The following is a 21,538-nucleotide window of genomic DNA, read 5'->3' as shown; positions in this document are numbered from 1 at the left end:
GAAAGTGAAAAGTGACAACTCTAGAGAGGAAAAATGAGAGGATGTGAGAAGTGATATGAGGGAGTTATCACAATCTTTATCTAACCCTTGTGACTTTTCTTTCTTTTCAAGTGGTCTTAATGATAGTGCAGGTATTCTCAGAAGCAAGCCTAATGACTAACCTCAATCTTTGAAGGTTCTAACCTCAATCTTTGAAGGTTCTTGAGGTGGTTGAGAGCTTCCCAAAGGAGCAAAAGAGCTCCAAAGTTGAAAACCAAGGCAAAGAAGATGAATGCGAACGTCAAGGTAAAATGGCTAATCTTAACTATCTAAGTAATGTGAATGACCATGTTGTTGAAATGAGTGTGAATGTTAGTTTTACCTTAATTGAGCTTAATGAATCTTTGCCTTGTGATGAGCTTAGTGCTATTGTGACAATTGACAATGTATTTTATATGGGTAATCCAACACTAGTTGATCCTATTGATGACTATCTTGACTCTTCTTTTGAGTTCAAGTTGTGTCCACCTAGTGTTGATCCTCTTGATATGCATGTTAGTACCTTGTCATGTAAGTTGTTAGGAAACCCACTAGTTGATCCTAGCGATGACCAAATTGAATCTTCTAGTAAGGTTAATTTGTGTCCAACTAGTGTGGATGGCGATTGTTTGGGTCAACTTGCTTGTATCGATAGTCCACTAATTGAGAAATATCGTGATGTGCTTAATGAATCTCAATTTAGTGATGAAGTTAGCCAAGTTGATATTGAATGTGAAAATGACACTCCACCCGTGTTTGACACTTATGGAGATGAGTCCGACCTCGATTTGTTGTCATTTGTTGAGACTCAAGATTCTAAAGGTGTTATGTGTCAAGTAGATAGTCATGAGACTAAAAATGCTTTGAAGAATGACCTTTGTCTTTTTTAGAGTGAGATTGCATGCTTTGATCCTTCATTGTCCATTGATTCTTCTCTCTTTATAGATAATGCTTATTTGATATTGACATGACTATTGGGAATGATGAACCTAGTGGGGGGTTTGGTAATGTTGAGAATTTTGTTTCCTTTGGAGGCTATAATGTGATATATAACCCACTATGGGATGACGACACTCTTCCCTATGATGGAAATTTTCCCTTGAGGGGTTGTAACTCACTTATGGGGAGGGAAAGTGTTGCAAAGGACGGTGATTCTTGTCTAGAAATTGCTAATTCTTCCTTTCATGCTCAACTTCATAGTAACCTATTGGATGATCTTGTTCTAGATTCTAGTAGTAAGGTTACACTTGAGGATGACATAGAAGAGGAAGTTGCTCTGCGCAATACCTTTCTTTACTACTTGTTTGGATTTGATGACGCTTATGTGTATGTTTTGGGTGCATCTTATGTTAAGGGAGACTCTTATAGGGTAAATGATTGTGTCCTTGACCATACTAGGTGGGTAATCTACCCATTTGATCCGGGTGATACCTTGTGTGATTTAGGGACACTATCTTGGAAGATTCCTTGCTTAAAAATTGAATTTTCACGGTGCTTCATGTCAAATAGAACCAATGTAGTATTACATGCTTCGTATTTTGCATCCATTGGATTTATTACTTTACCCTTATGTCATGAACCTTGGAGGAATCAACTTCTTGATACCTCATGTGTGCACTTGTTAGGCATGATTGCTATTGATGTGTGGTTGTACCACAAATTTGTCCATCCTTGGCATGTATGTGTGGTTATTACTTTGTGTGTTATCCCTCAATCCTTGAGAAGTATGTTTTCGTATGTCTTCCTTGGGTTTTGCTAGGGTTCGGATTCGAGGACGAACCTTTTCAAGGAGAGGATAATATGATCCTATTTAGCACACTTCATTTCAAGACGTACATTCAAGGATGAGATATGAGACTTCAAGCTCTACAAGTTATATGAAAGATGTTTGGAGGCTCCTACAAGCCACACAAGATGGCTTACGACGTATGGAAGGTAGCTTGGGCAAGAAAGAAGGCCAACACTCAAAAGCGGCTAGATGTGCAAAGGGGTAGAAATGCAAAAGTGGCCAAACATGCAAAGAAGGGGCATACATGCAAATAGTCGCAATTGCAAGCTTTGAGAATTGGATGATGGCTATTTGTGCAAGGAAGAAACATTTCAAATTCCAAGTCAACATCCCAACTAGCCAAATAAAGCCATTGCGTCATTAATGACATTTTTGTAATAACTTAGTCTTCTTTAGTCTAGGAGTATAAATACTAGATTTCGAGATTTCATTTACTTAGATTATGTTGAATTGAGATGAATACTCTAAATTGAGTGATAGTTTGGTAGTTTAGTGTAGTGCTAATCTAGTGATTAGTGACAATTAATCATGGTGGATTCCATTGTTGGCTATGAAACCTTTTCCATTAATTTTCAATAGAGTTGTTCATTTGTGGATTCATTTGGATTACTCTTGGTTGATTATCAAATAGTATAGGTTCGTTAGTAGGAATCGATTAGGAGGGTTTAGGTTTCATATACCTAAGTTTGCTCATAATTCCTTTACTAATTGGGTCTTTCTTTTATCCCTCTTCTTCTCATCCCAAATTCTTCACTTCTCATCCTTTAATTTCTTCGTTATCTTTGTTTCCACATTTTTGTTGTTTGAATCCGTGTCTTCCACAAGCCGGATCGTATCACAGGCATACCGGTGAAGCGTAAGTATCATGAGGCGTAAGTCCCAACCTTCCGGGTGTTCGCCTAGTCGTAAGCCCCAACATGTTGGGCGTAAGCCTCGAGAACTTTTCGAAAATTGAGCCAAAACTGCTTAATAAATCTTTTTTTAAACTTAAATATCTAAAAGTTAACTCATAGTAAATTCTCAAACTAAAAATCTCAAAACGTCAAAAGTATTTTTCTATTTGTTTATCCTAATTTTATAATCTTTTTTCTTTATTGTTTACAAAGTAACAAATGTACTTTAGAACTTTATATGCAAAGTGCACACTACAAAGTAACATATTTTATCCTTCAATGCTTACTAAGTTTCCATACTTGCATTTTCATTCTTTATGCTTTATTTTCTTCAAGATTCTTTTTAGCATTCAATTTCGTCCATACATGACCTCAGAAGCGGAGTCAGAATTTGAGGTTTGTGGGTTTAAAATTTTAAGATAGGACATCAACCTCAAGCTAAGTTGCATGTACTTGACTTTCTTCTCTTTCTACCCATCTCTTTATTTGACTTCATTTTCTAGCCGGAAAGTCATTTTCTCCGATCGATTGACCCACCCTTCAACCACAAAACTGAAATACCAGCCTCTAGATTAAATAACCTCTTCAGTTAAGCTCAAAAATACCGAGCCAAAAATAAATTCAACACCCATTTCACTTTTTAATATAGATCTCAACACACTGATTTTTCGGCCTTGCCATTGCAATTAGATTTAAAAAAAAAAAAAAAAAAAAAAATCTCAAAATGGGTTTTCTCAACGGTACCCACTCAAAAGGAGAAAAAAATAAAAGTGGGTTTCTTTCCACGGTCGAAGGTTCTGAATTTAAAAGCATAGAATTGGTGAGAAAAGCTTTGCTGAATTACCAAATTAGAGATGCTTTGACTAATAATTAGCTTAACGGCGGAAGAGCTTTTGTTTCTAATAACCTCCTCCCCATGCATTTTTCGAGGAGGACGAGTCCAGTTCAAAGAACAAAAACTCAATTGTGAAATCAAATTCTACCGATCATTACTGATTTTTGAAACTTGAGATCATTGATAAGAGGAATGATTTTCTTTATCAAGACTTAATCCATAGATTAAATACCCTAGAAGATTGCCAGTCTAAGCTTGATGCGGACGCCGTTGGGTAAACTGTCGAAGAAGAATATGCTAGGTACTTATGGGTCGTTTGGTTTAAGGTATAAGGTGGGTTATCCCGGCGCTAATTTTTATCTGCACGTTTGATATAAGGTATAAAATAATTTCGGGATAAATTTATACCTTGTACCAAATGTGGTATAAAAATTATACTTGAATTACCTAATTTTATACCTTCATAACCCACTTATACTGGGATTATTTTATACCATCTTTTAGATGGTATAAAATAATCCGACTATATGGGATAAATTAGTCCCGAGATTATAATCCCGGGACTAATGAGTCCTTAAACCAAACGACCCCTTAGTTTATTGTCATATTTTTACACGTTTCTTTATCTTATTTGTTTTAGCCATGTCATTAGCGTGTATGCTACACGTTTACTTTTGTTGTATGGTTGTTTTTTACGTGTCCAATGGCACATATTTGACATACCTCATGTGTTCAATAGGTCACACCTTTAGTTGATGTGTCTAAATGAAATTTTGAATAAGTTTAAGGGGATGTCTATGTAATTAAATTAGGGTTGTTAAATAGGCAGGTATGATTGAATTTGGTGGGGTTAAAATTGGCTGAGTTAATAAATGGATGAGTTATTGACCCCATCCCCCACCCCCAAATAAAGTTACTTGAACTGAAATGGGCTGGTTTAAATCGGGTCATAACCTAACCCACCTAATTCTTATTAAGTTTTAATTTCTTTATTTGTTCTTTTATATTTTTTTGTACTTAATAAAACTATTTTCCTTTTATATTTTTTTAGTACTTAATAAAGTTATTTTCTTTCTTTATCTTGGTTATATATAACATATCAAATAAAAATTATCTTTTTGACAAGATTTTTCGTGGTTTAATCTGGGCTGCCAACTTTTGAGCTGAAATAGGTTGAGCTCATAATTCAGCAGGTCAAACCTCAGCCCAAACTTGAGGTGTTGGGTGCGTCATGCTTTCAAGGGCTGATTTTGCCCGCCTTAATTTAAATGATATAGACTTGGGAAAGTCACACAAATACAATTTTTTCAAATGGTAATTAGAAAGATTACAACTACTTTAAAAAAATAACATAAATACAACTTATTCAAAATTTTAACTTCTTAATTACAAAAATACAACTTTTTATATTCCTAAAATATCAATAATACTAAATTTTAGGAGTTACTATCATTAATGCATATCCACTTTTTACTCTCTTTCTTTCAAAATCATTAGAATGTAATTTTCCAAATAAACATACCAAAATCAACTTCAAATACCATATTCTATCTACCCTTGTAAAAAGACTTTTTTTTTCCTTTCGTTTCCTCCTTTTTATTCTTCTTTTTTTAATTTCACTTGATGATGATTCAATTATTTTTTTGTGACTAAAAGAAATTATTTGAATATATTAATATTAAGAAAAGTACATGAAAAGATATGATATATGGAAATATGGTATAAGCAATGTACATGAATATCTACCTTAGAAAGTATATGGTATATTTAAATTGGTATATTAAATTGAAAAGGTGATAACAAAATGTTTGTGAATATAATAGTAGATATTAGTATATTTAAGTTTGTCTATTATATATAGTACATAATATAATAATATTATTTGTGCATATAATATATAATATTACGATATACCTAATATATGAATATATTACTCTATGTGTCAACCAATTGTACTCTACAATAACATATAAAGTATACAATATACAATATATAGATAGAACAATATAACTACTTATGGATTACCACTAAAATAGGATCTTAATTAATAATTGACACTCCGTCCCATTAAACTTGGCTTCCTTTCTGCCATCACATATTTATTTTTCAATTTCTCTCTCTTCCATGAAATAGGAAAAGTAACTCAATTAAATTTATATTTGTATATATTTAATATAATAAACAATATATGCCTAATATATACAATAATGTATGTGGTCGAGACATATATATATATATATATATATATATATATATAATATACATAAGAAATTATTTTATATATAGTACTACAAGAAAACATGGAATTAGCGACGGTCAAAATTTCTTAGCTAAACAGCAAAATCCCATGCTAATATCATTTAGATACGGATTAGCGACGGATTATAAGAAAATCTAATTAGTGAAGAGCTATTTAGCGACGGATTAGCTAGAGATTACCGACAAATGCCGTAGCTAATTCCTTGTTCTTTTGTAATATACATAAAAAATAATATTATATATAGTAGGAGTATATAATAGTGAAATATACGTATATATAAGTACAAGAATATATATACTTGTTCAAGGAATTGTATAATATATATCATATAAATAGTAGTATACTCTTTTATGGATTAATGCTAGATGAGTCTATTGGGATGTTTAGAAAAGTAATTAATGTGTTTTGATATGTATTTATTTGGTTATCACTAATATAGGAAACTCTTTATTATTAACCTTTTATTCATAGCAATATTTTTTTTATTTATGGTATAAAATTATACATATACCCTAAATATAGAGCATATATTGTAGATTATGTAATTTAGTTAATAGTTGTAGATTATGAAATATTTTACTTATTTACTTGTATTTATGTAACTTCCCCTACAGACTTTACTACCGAAAAACATCAATTAACACACTTCTTCTTCGACATTTTCTCCTCCTCCTCCTTATTGTCTCGTGCTTCTTATCCTTATTCTTGCTTCTCCTCATATCTAGCCAAGACAGAAAAACACATTTCTTTACAAAACTAATCAATACAAAACTAATCAATATTGAGCGGTTTCTTAATGAGAAAATAATATTACGACACAGATATCCCTAGCAAAAATCAATGGCGGAGCCAGGATTTTACCGAAGGGTGTTCAAACTTCGAAGAGGTAAATTAAAAAAAAAAAAAATTAAAAAAAATGATGATTTGGTGCGAAAACATGAAGTCAAGCTACATAATATTTAGTTAAGTCATGAAAGCACTTATTATAGTACTAAAAGTTGTATAAATTTAAACTAAACATAAAAGAAGGGGAAAAAAAAATTCTTCTAGTGAAAGCATAATCCAAATATATTGTTGAATCCTACTCGAGAAGATTTATATCTTGAAATATTCTTATAATAGCCTCATTAAAAACTATACTAAATATCTCTTTTGTACATCAGGCACTACAAAATCGCCTAAAATTTCATCATTTATTGTAGAACATTTTAATTTGTATAAGATGAATCTTTTGGTATTTAAAATATTTTTTCTATTCTAATTGGAAAAATAACTACAAGACACAATATAATAATCCAAACCAAAAAAAAAAAAATATGCAAAACGTAGCTAAGACACTAAGTAATTGTCACCAAAATATTTAAGAATAATGAAAAAGGCTGTCTATGCATTGTGACTAGTTTTGTGATTCCTATAACTGAAATCCTTTTAAATTTATGTGACATTTTTTGGTTCTCGAGATTCAAATTGACTAATTTTAAAGTTAAATTGAATTAAATCAACTCAATATTCTAAAATTAAAATTTAGATATTTAAAAATTATATGAATAAGTATTATAAGTTGAAATTCTTCTTATGTCAATATGATTAAAAATATCATATAAGTTGAAGCATTATTGCAATAATAACACAAGACTTAACAGCAATACTTACCTTCTTTATATGAGAGAATATTTGCGAGAGTTGGTGGTGAACCGCTCCATTAGTTGTTCTATTTTGCCTACAATAATAGAAGTAGGCAAAAGTTAGCAGCTGCATGGATTTGAACCCGCGTGTCTTTTGATGAGCTGAACACCCTTGACCACTGCCCTATCACTGCTGGATCTGTCAAGGGTGTTCAGGGTTAAGTAATTATCCGATAACAACGATATTTGACCTACACATACGATGGAATTTTCCGGCGAAGGGTGTTCACCTGACCACCGTTTCAAGGCTATAGCTCCGCCCCTGGCTAAAATAAAGAATTTTTTTAGTAAAGTGTGTTTTGAATTTGGAACTCCAACAGTAAACTCCAGCAATACTCTGCTAGAGTTCGAAATTCTGGAGTTTGAAAAATCCAAAAAAGATCTATGGAGTTTGAACCTTTTTCCATACATACTTCAAGAATTTGAGTACTAGAATTCTTGAGTTTGAACATTTTTTCTAAAATTTGAATACTGAAAATCCTGGATTTTCACTTTTATAGGTGTGAACTCTAGGATATTATATTAAAATTTGAACTTTTATAGCTGAAATTTGGAGTTTCACTTTTAGAAGTGTGAATTCCAACACAATGTATTGAAGTTTGAACTTTTGCTCCACCCTGCTATTTAAGCTATTGTATATCTAATTTTTCTCTAATATTTAACGTGTAGCCTTCAGAAAAAAGCATCGCTTTTTCTTCTTGATCATGAAAAATCTCTACAAAAGACTGTTGTTACAATTGGTTTAACTATAAGAGCAACTAACCAAGATAAAAAAGCTTCTATAAAGTCATCGCATATGATTGTATGATTTCAGCAACTAGAACAAACAAAACAAAGAACACGATTATCAGATCCATAATGCAAATAATTTAAATGCAACAAGAATGAGAAAAATATAATTGAATATTACTCACATGTAGAGAGGGTTTATGGAGTGTTCGCCAAAATGCCTGCGGCACGAGTAAATCCATCATAAAACTTATTGTCATCAGTCCAAACTAGAAGCATGAAAAAGGAGACCAAATTAAGATATTGAGATAGTTACATGTTCAAATATAAAACCTTGAAACCATCTACCATATTTGGAACAGGATATGAAATCCATCTAAACATATAAGAACATAAGGTTCAGCAAAATTATTTATAATTCAGTCATATATGCTTGAAGTTAATTAAGACATAAATACTTGAAATTAAGACATAAATACTTAAAGTTCAAGCATAAATGCTTGAAGTTCTTGAAGCCATGATCGATCACTTTAAAAAATGCACTTTCTTCTCCGTATCTATGTCGTTGTTTAATCTTATAAAGAAAGCAAAAATATTTTAATAAACGAAATGGAACGACCCGTTTGGTCGTTATTGCATTTTTGAGCCATTTACCCCCATTGACCCTTCTCCAATCCCTATTAGTACAATTTTGACCCGCAGGGATGGGTGGCACGGTTTCCGAGGTAGTCGAGCGAGTTTTATGATGACTTATGAGAATTGGAGCCTTAAAGTGAAAACGTTTGACCGATAGTTAACTTTTGGGTAAATGGATCTTTTTCGAAAATCCGTTGATTCCGAGAGGTCCGAATGATCGACTATGACTTGGTGGGATGTTCAGTTCAGTTCCCGAAGCACTCGGGAGCATTTTGAGTTATTAGTTGGAACGTTGGTCTTTGGCCATTGGGTGTTGATCCGGTCAACTAGGCCTCCGTTGGGAATTTTGAGAACACGAGTGAGTACATAACGTGTTTTTATGTATGTTTACATATCTGGTTTGCATCTGGGAGGTCTCGGGTGATTGTCGGGTTCTGACAAGAAGTTAGTGAAAAACCAGCAAATTTTTTGTGACTGATGTCACGCTGGGGCGAGACCTCATGCGTCACAATGGACCCGCCTCAGTGAGGCCAAGTTCGCTGGCAGGGGTCATTGGGGTTCTTGGGAATCCGCTCCAGCGGACGTGCTATAGTGATTGGTGGACCGTGGGAGCGGTTCCGCTGTAGCGGACGCTTTTCCCCTGCTGTGGAAAACGCAGAAGCAGATTCTATTTAATGCTAAGTGAAACCATTCATTTTCCATTCCCACATTTATTGCTCCTACGTGTCTTTAAGGCGATTTGACGAGGTTCTAAATGGATTCTTCTTGGGGTAAGTCTCTCTAACCTTGACTTCCTTTAATTACCTTTCCTAAGCTTGAATCTATGGTAGAAAATCTAGAGAACTAAACAAAGAAGGTGAGTTTTGCCCTATAATTTGTTATTTGAATTTTAGTTTTCCAATATGAGATAAATTGATGGATTTGACTAATCTAAGCATGATATTTCATGAATTATCAACCAATAGGCTTGAATCTTCCTTTCTAGTTGAGAAAATGAAATATGGAAAAGCTAAGGTTCATGCCTAAATTGCGGGATTTGCTTTGAATGGTGAAATTGATCAATACTTGAGCTAAATTAGCAATTGGGGAGTGGAATTGAACTTCTAGAACGTTGGGTTACCTATTACACATTTGAAACACCCATTTTACCCTTGTGGGCCCGTTTCTCCTCTTTACTTAGTTGATTTTGATTCAAACGAATGTATAGTAATATGGGTACCATTGTTTCTCATTTGTAACTTAGAACTCAATAATGGCTTGACCTTGAGCATTCGGAGGCTCTTCGGAAGGGCAAGGCTCAAATCTGATTGCTCGTGGCTCCAGCTCAGTAGCAAGGTTGGTTACGACTTTCCCTTTTTGGCTAGACTCCAGTTAGTGAAGCATATGTAGAGTTAGTTATTGACGAAGAAAGCATGCCAAGCCTTCGGGTATGAAATTGAGATGGATATTCTTAGGTTGGTATTGTTGATGACTTGTGGGCTTGTCGCCTCTTTGTTGTGACTTGGCTTGTTGCCACGTGCATGATGGTTGTTATATGGTTGTCTCCCACTTATCTTGACATTATCATTGATAGAGGAAGAACTTGCTTCGGTATTAATATTGTGATATGTGTCCATGTGTGAGACGATTGAGTTTTGATATGATTTCACTTGAGACTTGATATCTTGCATATCATTCATACACATTCTACATGATTCATCGTTATGAAGTATGATTTGATATTAGTAATGCTAAAAGGGAAAGCGAAACATCTGAGGCTTCTTATTATGATGTTTGTTATATGCATATTTCATATGGCATCTCTTGCATATATTATTTGGTGTTACCTATGTGGTCCGAAGGGAAATTGTTCCGGACGTGGCCTTGCACAGATATGAGTGTTACATCCTGAATTTTTGCACGTTAAAGTCACATTATGAGTTAGTTGGCGCAAGTTCAAAGAAATTATCTTGAGGTTAAAAGGGATTGAGCTTATTAATATAAATGGTTATAAGAGTCTATAAATAATATTAGTAAGTGGTGGAAGGTTTGCAGGGTGAGTGAATCAAAGAAGGATGAATTTCGTCAAAAGTCGGTAAGATAGGAATACGATAACTTGTACTTTTGGGTGAGATTAGGAGTGTTTCACATGCTAAGCAAGTATTATATGAATTATTTGAATCGTATAATGGTCTCTTGTTAAGTTTGGAAGTCAAATGAGTTGTAAAACGAAATCTGACAAAGGGCGTCGCAAGTTAAGTGTGTAAATTTCACTAAAATTTGGGTCAGATGTCTTGGAGATTTTCTCTCAATTCACTTGGATTTACGGGGTGATCCACCTATCTAATTGAATATCTACGAGTCTAGTTTTCACAGCATTTTACTATTCATCGATTCGATGTCGGAGGAGAGAGATATTCGCATTTCCGTCTCTGGGTGCGAACTGTTGCGGGAGAGAGGACCTTGGTCGGGGGTTTAATTTTTGCCCTTGTATATATATCACCTTTTTCACGTTTTTATCCCCATTTCTTCATCTTTAAAGACAAGGAAACCCTAATACACTCTCCAAATAAATCCCCCATGAATCCTAACCAATCCAAGTGCAAATCAATCAACTTTAACATGAAGAACAACATGGCGATTACGGAATCGTGATTTCTTCACTATTTTGCTTCTCGGAAGAATTCTTCGACTTGAAGTAATCTTTGTTTTGGAGTGTTCTTCATAAATCAAGGTATTTTTCCTCGTTTTAATGATTCTCTTAAGCTTCTCCAAGTATTTAACTTAGAAATTGTGGAGAAAATCCCATGAATACCACTCTTATGAACTCATATAAATTCTTATGGCTGAACTTGATTGTTAGGGCTGTTTCCTGTGGTTTAAATGCATTTCTCGGAATTATGGAGTTATGGATGGAACGATAATGAGGAATAGGAGTAAGGGAGAAGAAAATGGTAGTTTTGTACAGAGGAATTGAACTGAAAATGACCCTACGAACTTACGCCCGCAAGTTGTTTGGTGAAAAGCCTCAATGAGTATTTCCGTAAGCTATGAACTTTGAATTGATCCCAAATTGGTCATATGATGTAGGTTATCGTTCGTAGGGTATTCGAGAACTCGTGGAACATGAAAAAATTCGTCGTTAAGGTATGTAGGGCTTTTCTTGGCATGACTAGAATTCAAATGCGTTTTTTTAAAACGTTATCTCGTTAACTTGTGTCGATCATATCCAAGAACGAATGAGCTAATCTCTACTTCCTATATGACTTGTATAAAAGAACTCTCCATGCTTCCATATTCCGTTTGGTTATCATTTGATAGGTCTTCCGTTAAACATGCATCGAGGGTGTTCCAAAATGATTAAACTTACTTCTTCTCACGAATAGTTCACATTGAAATATTTTCTCACATTCCTTATCCTTCTTGTTTACCGAGAGAAGTATAATGTTCATCGTGGTACTTTCCCCGTTAAATATGAGTTGATTTCATTCCCTAATGGTGAAGGTTGTTTCCTTGATTTATATATGGTTTGTGTTGTAGTACTTTCCCGCACCTCGTATCTTTCTTGTCGATTGGAAAAAAGTTGTTCAGTATGTTATTCTTTATGTTGAAGTCGAGCTAATGGTATTTTATTTAGTTGAGCCGATCTTTATCACTTATATAATCATTATTGAAGTATATCTCCTATTCTCCATGTGTTGTTTCTTGAATTGAAAAGATAAAAAACGTAGCGACAATAACGATAGTCGGAGGATAACGACGATAGGTCACTCCGACTCTTCTTGTGATATCTCTTTTTTAGGTCAGTCTTGCATTGCACTTATATATATATATTTATTTTCATTACCGAGCCGCCCAATAGTCGGCCCGGTACGGCAACTATTGTGCACACCACTGCAGTGGGCAGGTTATGATGATACCCTAGACGCAGGATGATATGATATATGGATCGAGCTGTACGTTCCGTAGCACTAACATTTACGGATCGGGTTGCACGTTCCGCAGCACTGACACTTATATTATATATGTATGAAAATATTTTTTCTTAAAAGCTAAGCATGCATGATATCCGCCTTAAGGGGCAATCAGCTATACAGGTTACTTTTCCTATCTCATGTTCCTTCCATACTTTTATTATGTTGTTATTCATGTCTTACATAATCAGTACATTATTCGTACTGACGCCCTTTTTGTTTGGGGACGGTGAGATCATGCCCACAGGTACAGGTAGACAGATTGGTGTACCTTTCTCAGGAGGGTACTAGAGTTCAGCAAGGATGTTCGCACTCCATTCTCCGGAGTTGCTGGTCAGAGTCATCAAATAAGATGTATGCATGTGTATATATATATTTAGATGGGGTTGGATACGGCAGGGCCCTGTCCCGACCAATTGTTGCATTTTAGTACTCTTAGAGGCTTATAGACTATCATTTAGTGTTGATGTGTTTTGTTGGCCTTGTCGGCCTCAGTTAGGCATATATATATTATTGGACCTTGTCAGCTTATGATTTATATTACAGAGTTCAGATATCACAATTAGTTCGCTCGGCTTTCAGGTTCCAGGTGCCAGCCACACCCTCTCAAGGTTGGGGTGTGACAATGAGAATAGGATTGTACTGGTAATTGATTTACGAATGTTGTTATGTTTATTTGCCCTCATGATTATTGTTGAATTTGACATTCATGCATGCATTTCATCCTACATTTCACATGATACTGTGATGCGGTTCTAATGGAGAAAGTGAAGGAGTAAAGTCATCTCTAGGTTTTGTGCTAAGTGACTATGGACATACTTGATATAGTAGCCATCTCTGGGCTGTGTGCGGAATGGTTGGTGTTGTGGAGTCATTTCTAGGTTGTGTGCGAAGTGACTGGTACATGGACTTCACAGGTCCCCCGGGTCATGACTATCGAGACGTGGAGGTTTCCGTCCGTAACATATGTGTACGATATGAGACAGTTGCCCAGTGCATAGCATTGCATCCCACATGTTTTCATATTACATCCATTCATATCTCTGATTCTAGTTGTTGTATTGTATGGTACGTTTCAGCTTTGATTCCTTAGTTGTTGATTCATTTGAGATGTTGCGTGCTTGTTAATCACTTATCTAGACACTTGATGGATTCGAGGACTAGAGATTTCCGCCTCGACTATGATTGTAGACTACTGAGATCTATGTGGTTCACATTATTACAAGTCTTACGCGGATGTGCTTAGTGACTGTATATTTGACTGCCTATATGCCTATCTTTCAGTTTCTTTCTTTTATATATGTTAGCTAATTGTTGTCGGCCTATGATGCCTACTAGTACGTGTTGTTGTACTGATGCTACCTTGCTGCATTCTTTCGAGTGCGAGTTTGTTATCGATTCCACTTCGTGCCCCCCTGTGTGAGTTCCCGAGGGCAAATAATTGGAGTTTCCAGGGTGAGCCATGTTCCGATCCGCTGCTCGGAGACTCATCTATCTCGGTCTTTACTTTCTTCCATTTAGACAAATATTTTATCATTTTGGACCTGTATTTCTAGACATTTACTTGGATGCTCTTGTATGATTCAGACCAGATTCCTTAGGTAGTTCATGTTGTATTCCCCATTACTATCCATCTATGATTTTAGACTTCTGTTGCTTTTATTTATTATTTATATTGTTGGATGAATCTTTAAGGGACGGGTTCGCCTGTCAGGTGGGAAAAGGGTAGGTGCCCGCATGATCAATGATTTGGATCATGACACGAAACTGCGGACGTCAAAAATTTTACGCAACAAATATCCATTAAATCTAGAAAAAATGCCTTCAAACATTCATATGGATAATAGGGCAAACAAATAATTGATGACTAGATATAGACCACGTAATATATACCTAGTTTCACGCATTCAATGTTTCTAGTTTTTATTTTTATACTATATATAAGCATGGGTTGGGGGATGGATCGTCGTCCGTCACCAACTCATGTTTAAAAAAAAAAAAAAAAAAAAAGTGGACCCCATATTAAAAAAAAAAAGCAATATCAAAAAACAAAAAAAAAAAAACGTGCACCCCATATTAAAAAATCAAACAATATTCATGTAATCCCCAAAGTATTCCCATTAAGTCAATAATGGTGGATTCATTGTCAAATGCGTATCAACCCATTAGTGAGAGCAAATGAAATTATTGTATAGCAAAAAACGTGGACCCCATATTATTGCTTTTCTTCAAAAGATTAAATGGTCAAACCATACAATTTTCTTTCTATTCTTATATTAGCCTGAAATCTAATATAGATATTTAACTGTTGTATTTGTTATTCCGCCATGTCATTTATTTGTTATGTTTACTAAAATAAATATACTTAAAATATTTATATTTTAATTTTTATTCTTACACTAATAAATGTGAAAAGAGATTAATGTCGTAAAAGAAGAAATAATATTAAATGGAGATCAAATAATAAATAAGGTAAATTAGTCAAATTCTAATTGTCGTTTCCTTAAAAAAAAGTGCAAAAGACAACATGACAAGTAGAATGAGCTAAACCAAGAATATTCATTAAAAATTAAAAAATAGTAGTTCTTCGTTTAAATAGAAAATCAAATTTCTACTTTGTTTCGTTTTAAATATGTAATATTAATTTAATAATTTGTATTAGAATTATCCAAATCAAAATTTGATAAAAATAATAAGTATTGTTTAGGTCCAATCTACATAAATTAACAATAGAATATTTTACACCTTTAAATTAATCGAATTAAAAGTTAAAGTATCAACTAATGCTTAAATATTGCTATTATTTTGTCTAAAAGAGAGGAAAATAATTTCGTTTTAAACAAGTCTTCTCTTTTAAAAAGTATTAATAAATTTTTTCAACCTTTGTATTCATTGCAAACACTAATATAATAAAAGTTTGGATACGGAGCACAAACTACAATGTTATATTAATCGTATTTTGAACATAGTATATATGTGTGTGTTTATTAGCAATATAAAATATATATATATATATATATATATATATATATATATTATCACTATCCAAACAAACTACATACACATAAATACACTATAATCCAAAGTGTTGGGCCCGTGCTTGGAGGTGATCGTCGTCCACCTCCAATTCATGTTAAAAAAAAAAATAGTGGACCTCACATTAAAAATAAGCAATAAAAAAAAGACTCATATTAAAAATCAAACAATATCAAAAAATAACTGCACACATAAATACACTATAATCTAAAATGTTTGGCGCACGGGCATACGCCAGCTAGTCTACTAATATAGAAACATGAGTGAAAGCTGGAATGTCATCTGTCCTAAGGGCAATTATGACATTTTAACCAAACCCAGCATTCTTTTTAACCAAACCGACAAGCTTCTTCTTTTTAACCAAACCCACAAGCTTTTCTCCTTCTTAGTAGATACTAAAAATACAGTATAATCACCTTCTTCACATGTCACTTTTTGTAAAAAAAAAAAAAAAATCTATCAGCAAATCAAGAAGCTTTTAGTAGAAAAATATAGTGTAATTTTCGCTCAGACCGTTGCTGCAATTTTTAGGTATTTGTTTTTAAAGTTTTATTGGTGAAAAAGAATGATAAAAAATATTGAGTGTTGATTTTGACTTCGATACCATTTTGATAATGGATATTCGAGATTCTTTGTCTTTTAACTGATACTTTGAAGATCATCACAATTTGGTTCACAAAAAAGATTAGTTATAAAATGGGTACGATGCTACCAGTTGGATTTTCGTTGATTTTGACTTCCATATAAAAAATATTGAGTGTTGATTTTGACTTTCATACCATTTTGATAATGAATATTCGAGTGTGTTGTGCTTAATATTCTTATCTTAAAACCTCAATATATGTTATGGTAAAATGCTTCGAAAGGTTAATTGTTTCTTGATATAATAGGTGGACATTTTTTTTTACCCAAGAAAAAAAGGCTAAGTGGACACTTTTTATGATCCGGAGGGAGTATGAGATAATCAGGACCAGGCTGGTAATTATTAAGTCATCACAATCTTCACAAACATGACTACTCCTAGTGCTTAGATTGTTTTTTTTTTTCTGGATATCTTTTGTTATAGTTGTCTGCTAATACTTAGTTGTTTTATTGTCTTTTTATCTTCTTTTGTTATTTTCCTTTCTGTGTTCCATTGTGGCTGCTGTTTATTTGTCCAACTTTGTAGCATTTTGATTAAAAGGTAAGTTTGCTGCATAATTTAGCTGTTTCGACTGAACCGTCTATGCCAAGAATGTCAGCACAGTTTTTATTCATCTTTGTTTTTTTAACCTAAAGAAAGTATTTCAGTTACCGAGAAATTTATGTAGTAGACTATATGGGTTTGCAAACTGAATGGACAGATTTATTATGATCTTTAGAAAGATATAGGTCTTAATGGGTTTTGATAAGACTCTTTATAGATTATATTTGGGCATTTGATATTTAGTTCTGTGGTTTCATAAAGTTTTGAATATTACCAAGATATGAGTCAAAAAGGGATTGCGAGAAATTGATTTTTTATATCATTTTTTGGGTGTAGTGTATCACTCACATTTTCTTTTGGTTATTATCAGATCTATCTCAGATTGATTAGTCAGGTTAGCTACTCTCAAGTTTCTGGCAAAATCTTATGAAACAATCTTTTCTCTTTCTCCAGTTAATTCTTTTTTTATTTTAGGTTTTCTTGATTTTTGAAGCTGAGCATAATTCTTTGGTTTTTGGTTGTAGGTTCTCTGATATACTTTTCGGTGCTGATTATTATCTTCCATTTTTTATCTGAACAAAGAAAATTCTCAAGCAGGTTCCTACCCCAAGAGTTTTGTCGGACGACTGAATGGGAAAATATTGAGGTATAACCACTTGAATTTTTATTTTGTGGTAGGCATAACACATGTGAAAAATCTAATAATCGTTGATTAATTTGTTTTTTGAGGTATAACCCTTTTGGGGGTTCTATTTGCTCAACTGTTTTGCACACTAGATTGATAGATTTCTCATTATGCTTTTATAATCCTCCTTCTGCTCACCTACTTCTGTGTTTTCTCATTGTTGGGAAGGACTGAATATGGAGGCTATAAAGAAACATGAGATTAAATTAAGGGAGCAAGTAGCTAAGCAATAACGGGTTTCGTTTTTATATACTTTCCCCTTTATACAATGATATATTTTGAGTATTTTTGGTAGGAGAAGTGACAATGTAGCAAAGGTTCTCTTCTTGGTTCTAGAGAAAAGTGGCGTTTTAATCAGCGTCCGATAGTTGTTCCTCATTTAAATGGACAAAGATTCCATTTTTATTAATATCACTACATCTTATTTTGATTCACTGCATTGTTTGATTATTTTGTCTGAAATTTATTTTTGTATCCTGTTAGAATTTGTTTCTATGTGGCAGAAGTTAGATAGTTCAGTGATGCAAACTCCATGCAAAGTTTTCAAACATGCTATTTCAATGTTATTTGGTTCGTCTCCGGCGCTGTCGTTTGCTGAATTGTGTTGAGGTTGAGATTGTGTCTTCAGAAACAGAGTAGTCGAAATTAAAAAAATTCTTTGAATCTGGGAATAAGAAATCCATAGATTTCATCTCCCCTGCATTCAATGGAATTTTAGAGGTCATTAGTTTTTCTTTCTTTTACTTTGTTGTTATTTATAGATTTTGCTTCGACATTATCTAAATTTTCCGTTTCGATCCTTCTCTGCTCTTACTTGTGCCTGCTCTACCATGGACCTCTAGTCATTTTTTTTTTTCTTTCCATAAGGCTTCTTATGTGTGCTTACTAACAACGCTTGGGTAGCAGACGATGGAGATGAAAATGAGCTTGGATAGTGGAAGCCCAAGCAGAGGCTGTGTTATTTGCCGGAAATCACTGCATGCAAATTATCTCCGGTTTAATTTATACCCAAGTAAGTGTAATTTACAGATGCGCAAAATATCTTTGATTTATTTTCCATATGGTATCTTCAGTTTTAGTCAATATTTTGGTAACCTTAAAGGTTTTCATTAGAGAGAGGAACTTTCGAGAGTTTAGATATTTAGATTGTTTAAATTTGGCTACAAAAGTTATTAAAAAATTATAAATCGGTCAAATTTCTATGCGAGTGTGTGCGCATGTAGTTATATGGTAGTCATTTTAAGTGCAACATAAATTTTTGGAACTCAACAAGAGCATTGAGAAAATAATAGGTGAAGTACTAAAACTTGCATATACACGAACATCAATTCAGGTCTTAAATTTGAATTTGTTTATTCTCCAGTTTTCCACCAAAGATTCCAGGAATGGATTGAAGGTTTCATTAGTAATAGGTATTAGCATGGTACAACTTCCATTTTCAGTGAACACTAACAGAAAATTTTCTCAGTAACACGATTTTGATGCCACGAACGTACGTTTTACGAGCATATCAAATTATAAAATAAATAGTAGTAATAAATTATAAATTCATCCATGTCTTTCAATAGAAGGAGATTGAAGATGAATACAAAGACAAAGGTTCTGTGGCACTGACCAAATGGAATGGCTGAACAAAGCTATAAAGAGCGACCAATCAGCTCATTCAAGTTTCATGTTGCTGGCTATAGCGCGCTAATATAATCTGGTGTTTATATTATATTGTCGGATTGATTTGTTATTCATTTTGCTCTGGGCATGGGCTTAAACAATGAACTTTTTTTAATTTTTTTTTTTTCATTTAGTGTCCAATATTGTCACTCTCAGATTCATGAGTAATGTCTAAGAATATAATACAGGTATCCTACACTACTACAATCGAATTTCTTTCAAAAGGTACTTAAATAATATCCTAGAGAAACTTGATTAAAAAATATCCTAGAGAAAATAGCACGAGCTAATAGTTTACTTCAGCCGAATGTAGAGAGTAATGAGAGTTTTCTTCATAAACTTTCGTTCAGTATTGTTGATTGCTCACTTTTTCATGTTGTATTTAAGGGAGAGATTTTTAAACATCCTGAGATAAAATCAAACATATACTGCCAAAAAATATGGATTTGTTTGGGCAAAAAAAAGACCTGCTCCTGGATCATATGATTTTGCATGCTAAAGAGGCTCATGTATGAATAACCTTCAAAAGAAAGCTATCCAACATTGCAGCAGATCCCAAAGGTACTAACTACTAACCATCTCTCTCTACGCTGCAGAACGCATCAACTCTTCATACTGTTTATTTTCATCATGTCTATAATTATATAGCTTTCTACGTAAGCTGGTTTATTAGTGACTTTTCCTAAATATAATAGTTAATGAGAAATATAGAGTACACCGATTTTTTATTTTAAAAAAAAAAAAATTGTGTCCGCTGTTCTAGGATTGCATTGTGATACCTGGTGCAACTTCTGCATCAATTTAGTACTAAAAGTAGGGATGCTACAGGGGGCTTTGTTAGTTTTGATACTAGAATTTTGTATCACATCTCTTTCAGTGCATTCACGAAGATCATATTTTCCTAGCAGAAACTAAAGGGAAACAAGGAAAATGGTGTAGGGAGGAGAATGTGTTCGAGCTATTGCTCTGCTTGGAATTTTGAGGAGGGAGACGAGCTCGCATTAGTCCCAGGTGTTGTACAGAGATCTTATGAATATAGCATAATTCAATTAATCAAACGGGCGCTTAATTTGGTAAATTCTGTTTAATTATTTTTCATGTCATTAAATCTTTTTCATGTCCTTTTGTATTATAACATCTCTGTGTCGTTGAATTGAACTACATAACTCCTATCAAGTGACTTGTGGCTGAATAACCAAGTAGCTACCTTTGTGTTTTTTGTTCATTGGTTCTATTTTTTCCTGTAATGACATGAAATTTACAGATAGCATGATGTTTACTCAATTAACATACGTTTAGGGAGTTCTTTCTATATGGCTAATCACCAAAACTCACACTAATTTATAGTTGTATCTTGGAAGTGTGTGGTTTGCTTAAAAGTTTATATATGTAAAGTCAATATATATGACTTTGCTAAAATCTGATTATGGGGAAATATAAATACTGCAGCATATTCAATGATTACTGATCTTATTATAGTGTAGCCAATAAAGCTTAGAAATTTAACAAATAAATTTATTTATAGCAAACAATCAGGTTAGCTTGGGATTCTGTTGCCATTTGAGATCATTTGTATGTAACTTTTTTAGCATCTTTCTTTTTTTCCAGTGTCAAGCTGGAGTGGACATATCAACCTGGATAGAGAAAAAGACTAGCAATGAATGCCAATTCTCTGGAGCTTTTCTTATGTGGTGGATTGGAAATTGATGCATTTAGTATTTTTATGTGCGGGTTAAAGTGGGTATAACGTAAGACTTTGGGTGATTTGTTTTTGTTATAGTATATATTTCCTTAAAGGAAATATTCACTTTGTTAAAGCCAGACTGTAGAATTATATTGTTCATTCGCCTTTGAAGACCAAATAATTAAACGACTTGGTTGTTCGCTTAAAGTTATATACAGATATTTCAAACGGAAAAGGGCCAAAATTACCCTTGAACTTTGAAAAATAGTTCATTCATACCCTTCGTTATACTTTAGGGCAATTATCTCTTAGGTTATCTTATGGGGTCAATTATATTTTCTGCCTAATCGTTGCCTGCGCATCATCCTGTTTCTTCAAAATTATTTTACCCTCAAATAATTTTTTACTCACTAAAATAACTCAATCCGACCCGAATTTTTTTTTTTTTCAAAGAAAAATAATACGGAATTATTTTTATATT

General features: G+C 33.5%; 1 long non-coding RNA gene across 6 annotated transcripts; it reads left to right on the top strand.

Annotated features, from left to right (window-relative positions):
- The first annotated feature begins 16,126 nt into the window (after window positions 1-16,126).
- LOC132033975 (uncharacterized) lies at window positions 16,127-21,292 on the top strand. 6 transcript variants are annotated; one of them, XR_009408907.1, is made up of 7 exons: window positions 16,127-16,365; window positions 16,725-16,812; window positions 17,545-17,666; window positions 18,612-18,717; window positions 19,761-19,934; window positions 20,282-20,446; window positions 20,982-21,292. It is a non-coding gene; the product is annotated as an uncharacterized LOC132033975 (long non-coding RNA). The 6 variants fall into 6 exon arrangements; XR_009408906.1 differs by having other exon boundaries at window positions 20,251-20,446; XR_009408908.1 differs by lacking the exon at window positions 19,761-19,934 and having other exon boundaries at window positions 16,137-16,365; window positions 20,251-20,384.
- Window positions 21,293-21,538: the final 246 nt, after the last annotated feature.

Source organism: Lycium ferocissimum, chromosome 10, assembly GCF_029784015.1.
Source record: "Lycium ferocissimum isolate CSIRO_LF1 chromosome 10, AGI_CSIRO_Lferr_CH_V1, whole genome shotgun sequence".
NCBI lineage: Eukaryota > Viridiplantae > Streptophyta > Magnoliopsida > Solanales > Solanaceae > Lycium > Lycium ferocissimum.
The sequence above is the reverse complement of the archived record's forward strand: the minus strand, read 5'-3'. Positions and strand labels throughout refer to the sequence as shown.